We start from the raw sequence: 6,000 nt of genomic DNA on the forward strand, positions 1-6,000 counted from the left end.
AAAGGTATGTATGGCTGCATTGCTCCTTCTCAGTTACAGCATGGCTCGGAATTGCTAACTGTAGCGAGGTGATGTTGATAAAGAAAGATGATGATGACGACAAGTTAAGGTGGGAAATATGGCTCATCTGTCAGTATTCAGCAGTTACTTGTTACAGTGACTGACCCAATGCTGCCAGTTTGATCTGCAGCTCTTGCTTCTCCTGTTACCTGCTGACAAACAGCCAATTGTGAAACTTTTCCATGGCAGCTATTCCAAAGTTCAGTTGTGTTCCACAAGCTACTATTGGTTGCTGATTGCTATGGCAATAACTATTTCCCTGGCAGACAAGCCTATCTGTTTACTTATGGAAATATATTAATGCATCTTTATTCAAAAGACACACACACCTTTTTATTTGTAATATTTAAATGAGATTTATTTTAACAACCCCCTTCCTACTATATTAATTTGATGTGATCAGCTGTGTCCAATCACGGTGTTGCTAATTTCATCCAGTTTCATTCCCTCTTTCTCCTACTCCACAGTCTTCTCAGCTCTCACTGTAACTCAGCCAGCAACACTCTTGTTCCTGTGTAAGAAGAATGTGGTTTCAGGTCCCATATCAGCAAGAGCTGATTAGAGTTAAATGGGATTCAGATCCCCAATCCCCTAGATTTGGGCCTCCACCTCCTGGGCTGGCTCAAACCACCCACTCTGGGGATGGTTTCTCCCTTCTCCCTCACTAGATCAGAGGGATTCTTATCTTTCTGTAGCTCAGGGGTGGCCAAACTGTGGCTGGCGAGCCACATGTGGCTCTTTTACCGTTAAAGTGCAGCTCATGGAGTCGCCCATGCCCCTCCCCCATTCTATACTTGGGGGGTAGGTGGAGCTTGGGACCTCTGCCTTGCAGTGGGGTGGTAAGGAAGGGGCTTCAGCCCTGCAGGGTGCACCTGCTGAAGCCCAAGCCCCGGCAGGTGCCTCCCAGTCAGAGCTGAAGCCCTGAGCCCTGGCAGGCCCTCCTTCAGAGCTGAAACCCCTTCTGACGATTGTCATATGCGGGTCGGAGGATCAGTAAGTTTGGCTACCCCTGCTATAGCTCCTGTGTCCTTGATATTCCTTTCAAGTGAAGCAAACAAGCCCTTCCCACTAGGTAACTTGCCTGGAGCAATCAGTTGTACACTAGCAGCCACCTACTACACCGTTTCTGATTTACTGCCCTGTCCATGGCCCTCCATTTGTGGGGCCTAGATTCCAAGACTTTTGCCCTATTCTTCCCCTGCACAAGAGGGCAACTGATCATATCCAGTCATGCTAATTCAGTACCAAGTAGGAGTTGCACTCCTGATGCTGTTCTCTATGGGAGGTGTTAAGCTAGGGTCCCTTTGGTATAAATATTTACAGACACTTGCTACCATAATATCTAAATGTCAAATATTCTGGCTATATGGGTAGGTGTTTAAAGATCCCACCACTTCTTTTTGAAAAGATGAGAGGTAATCACATGTTCTAGTCCACCTTTTTTCTCCTGTTAAAACAAGTTCTGATGTCCAAGGCTTGACCTGTGGGCATTATTGCCTGCTGTAACAGGCTACTGGCATTGAATAATTTATTTGTATAAATAGATTGAGAATTGGCATATAACTGGCTCTTCATTAAACTTAACTCCCTTGTTCCACTGACTAGAATTTGATAGCTTGACAGTGTTAGAAAACAGACAATAGTTCATTGAACTGCACAGGATTTGAGCATCTTTACTTCATTTCTGAAAGAACACAGGCAATGAAACCACCAGCTTTATACATAAGTCAATATGAGTTTATTCTTTCCTTGGAGTTTACCAATAGTGTTCACTAACATCTCCATTTCTGCTAACATTTTCTTTATGACTACTTAATGCTGATGCTCCTGGGTGAGTCATCACGAACAGGGATTACACCAGTGATCACCAGGTCTTAGTGTATGAGACTCTCTAGCCTGAGCTGAAAGAACCCATTTTCTTAGCCAGGGCTGTTGCAGGCTCATCAACCTCTATGGGATTTAGTCACCACTAGAGGGAGACAGAGCACCACAAGATGTGGGCATGGCTTGCAGCTGTTAAAGCTGTAACAAAAATTTTCCATCAGCAAGATAGCTGTCACCACAACAATTAGCTCAGAAAGGTCATTTGTAATAGGCCTTTTATTTTCAATTTTATTTCAGTACATTGGTGCTCAGAAGTGTTTTTGAAGAATTGAAATGCTTCCTGTTTCAGTTGTTGGTCTGAGTCCCTTTATATGCCTCAGGTCCTTTTCTATTAGTGGGTCTTTCTGGGTAGGCTGCCTTTGATTGAAAGTCACACAGGCAAACCTGTTTTTCATATCTTCTCCAAAAGGATACCTAAGTCATAGCATTTACTGTCAGTTTTTTTCCGTTTCTGCCAGAAAGTGGTGTGCACCTTCCTGCCATTTCAGACTGATTATATATTTCTCTGCACTACATGGGCGTTGTGGATTCAATACATTTTGCCTTCAGAGTCTGTATCTAAAAACTCTGCAATACTTTGAGATTGAACCACTGATCTTCTCGTCAGGCTTCTGACTTTGGAGTCTGTCACAGCACTCCCACTTTTGTGCCTGCACCCTGTGTTCAGGCTGGTATAATAAAGAGTCCCACCACCTTCTTCTGTGGTTTCACCTTTGTGTTTTTATTTACAGTGTTCTTGTGCAGTCCCAATTCCCACAACAACAATCACACCGCAGACCCCTCCCAGGGTCTTCTGGCCCTTGAGGTTCCTTCTAGTAGGTAAGGAGATAGAGAAACAGCCCTCCTGTCTCCTCCCCGGCCACCCCCTCACTGAGGTTTTCCCAGGGCTTTTCTAGCCCTCCCAGTCTTTAGCCCAGCTGTTCCCACTCGGCCCAGCTTGTTGCTCTGAGCTAGCCCTCATTAGGGCTTACAGCTGGGCTCCCTGCTGCATACCCATGTCTCTCTACATGGCCTTTTGACCAGAGAGCCGTCTGCAGCCAGCATTTTGGCAGGGCTTTAAAGGGGGTTTTACCCCTGCCCTGCCACAGAGCCATAAACTGAACAGTGTTCTATTTAATCTGTAGCCTCACTGGCAACAGAAATGCGCTACTCTTTGCACATATTGAGCCAGATTCCACCCCAAACAGCAGCTCCTTTATGATCACAGAATCATAGACTTTAATGTCAGAAAGGACCATTATGATAGTCTAGTCTGACCTCCTGCACAATGCAGACCACAGAATCTCACCCACCCACTCCTGTAACAAACTTCTAACCTATGTCTGAGCTACTGAAGTCCTCAAATCGTGGTTTAAAAACTTCAAGGTTCAGAGAATCCTCCAGCAAGTGACCTGTGTCCCACGCTGCAGAGGAAGGCGAAACCCCCCCAGGCCTCTGCCAATCTGCCCTGGAGGAAAATTCCTTCCCGATCCCAGATATGGCGATCAGCTAAACCCTGAGCATGTGGGCAAGACTCATCAGCCAGACACCCAGGAAAGAATTTTCTGAAGTAACTCAGATCCTACCCCATCTAACATCCCATCACAGGTCATTGGGCATATCTACTGCTAATATTTGAAGATCAATTAATTGCCAAAATTAGGCTATCCCTCATATCATCCCTTCCATAAACTTATCAAGCTTAGTCTTGAAGCCAGATATGTCTTTTGCCCCCACTGCTTCCCTTGGAAGGCTGTTCCAGAACTTCACTCCTCTGATGGTTAGGAACCTTCGTCTAATTTCAAGTCTAAACTTCCTGATGGCCAGTTTATATCCATTTGTTCTTGTGTCCACATTGGTACTGAGCTTAAATAATTCTTCTCCCTCCATGTTATTTATCCCTCTGATATATTAATAGAGAGCAATCATATCTCCTCTCAGCCTTCTTTTAGTTAGGCTAAACAAGCCAAGCTCTTTGAGTCTCCTTTCATAAAACAGGTTTTCCATTCCTCGGATCATCCTAGTAGCCCTTCTCTGTACCTGTTCCAATTTGAATTCATCCTTAACATGGGAGACCAGAACTGCACACAATATTCCAGATGAGGTCTCACCAGTGCCTTGTATAACGGTACTAACACCTCCTTATCTCTACTGGAAATACCTCGCCTGATGCATCCCAAGACCGCATTAGCTTTTTTCACCACCATCACATTGGCGGCTCATAGTCATCCTGTGATCAACCAATACTCCGAGGACCACCTCCTCCTCTGTTACTTCCAAGTGATGCACCCCCAGTTTATAAAAAAAATTCTTGTTATTAATCCCTAAATGCATGACCTTGCACTTTTCACTATTAAATTTCATCCTATTACTATTACTCCAGTTTACAAGGTCATCCAGATCTTCCTGTAGGATATCCCGGTCCTTCTCTGTATTGGCAATACTTCCCAGCTTTGTGTCCCGCAAACTTTATTAGCACATTCCCTCTTTTTGGCCAAGGTCAGTAATAAAAAGATTAAATAAGATTGGTCCCAAAACTGATCCCTGAGGAACTCCACTAGTAACCTCCTTCCAGCCTTTCAGTGTGACCCATTGTAGTCTCCCCTTTAACCAGTTCCTTATCCACCTTTCAATTTTCATATTGATCCCCATCTTTTCCAATTTAGCTAAAAATTCCCCATGTGAAACCGTATCAAATGCCTTCCTGAAATCGAGGTAAATTAGATCCACTGCGTTTCCTTTGTCTAAAAAATCTGTTACCATCTCAAAGAAGGAGATCAGGCTGGTTTGACATGATCTACCTTTTGTAAAACCATATTGTATTTTGTCCCAATCACCATTGACTTCAATGTCCTTAACTACTTTCTCCTTCAGAATTTTTTCCAAGACCTTGCATACTACAGATGTCAAACTAACAGGCCTGTTGTTACCTGGATCACTTTTTTTCACCTTTCTTAAAAATAGGAACTATGTTAGCAATTCTCCAGTCATTCGGTACAACCCCTGAGTTTACAGATTAATTCAAAAATTTTGCTAATGGGCTTGCAATTTCATGTGCCAGTTCCTTTAATATTCTTGGATGAAGATTATCTGGGCCCCCCCCGATTTAGTCCCATTTAGCAGTTCAAGTTTGGCTTCTACCTCGGATGTGGTAATATCTACCTCTATATCCTCCTTCCCATTTGTTGTCCTACCATTATCCCTAAGCTCCTCATTAGCCTTATTAAAGAATGACGCAAATTATTTGTTTAGATATTGGGCCTTGCCGAGATTATCCTTAACCTCCACTCCATCTCCAGTGCTTAGCGGTCCTTCTTCTTCTTTTTTTGTTTTCTTATTTATATGGCTATAGAACCTTTTACTATTGGTTTTATTTCCCTTTGCAAGGTCCAACTCTACATGGCTTTTGGCCTTTCTCACTTTATCCCTACATGTTCTGACCTCAATAAGGTAGCTTTCCTTGCTAATCCCTCGCATCTTCAACTCCTTGTAGGCTTTCTGATTTTTCTTAATCACCTCTCTGAGATGCTTGCTCATCCAGCTTGGTCTTCAACTCCTGCCTATGAATTTTTTTCCCCTTTCTTGGGATGCAGGCTTCTGATAGTTTCTGCAACTTTGACTTGAAGTAATTCCAGGCCTCCTCCATCTTTATATCCACAAGTTCTTCAGTCCAATCCACTTCCCTAACTAATTTCCTTAATTTTTTAAAGTTAGCTCTTTTGAAATCAAAAACCCTAGTCACAGATCTATTTTTATTTATCCTTCCATTTAGTTTGAACTAAACTAGCTCATGATTGCTCGAACCAAGGTTGTCCCCTACAACCATTTCTTCTATGAGGTCCTCACTACTCACCAAAACCAAATCTAAAATGGCATCCCCTCTTGTTCATTCAGCAACTACTTGGTGGAGGAATCCATCAGCTATCGCATCCAGGAAAATCTGAGCCCTATTATTATTACTAGCACTTGTCCTCCAGTCTATATCTGGGAAGTTAAAGTCTCCCATGATCACACAATTGCCATTAGTATTTACTTCATTAAAAACATTAAAGAGGTTTCTATCCATATCCCGATCGG

The sequence above is a fragment of the Caretta caretta genome, chromosome 3 (assembly GCF_965140235.1).
Source record: "Caretta caretta isolate rCarCar2 chromosome 3, rCarCar1.hap1, whole genome shotgun sequence".
NCBI classification, from domain to species: Eukaryota; Metazoa; Chordata; order Testudines; family Cheloniidae; genus Caretta; species Caretta caretta.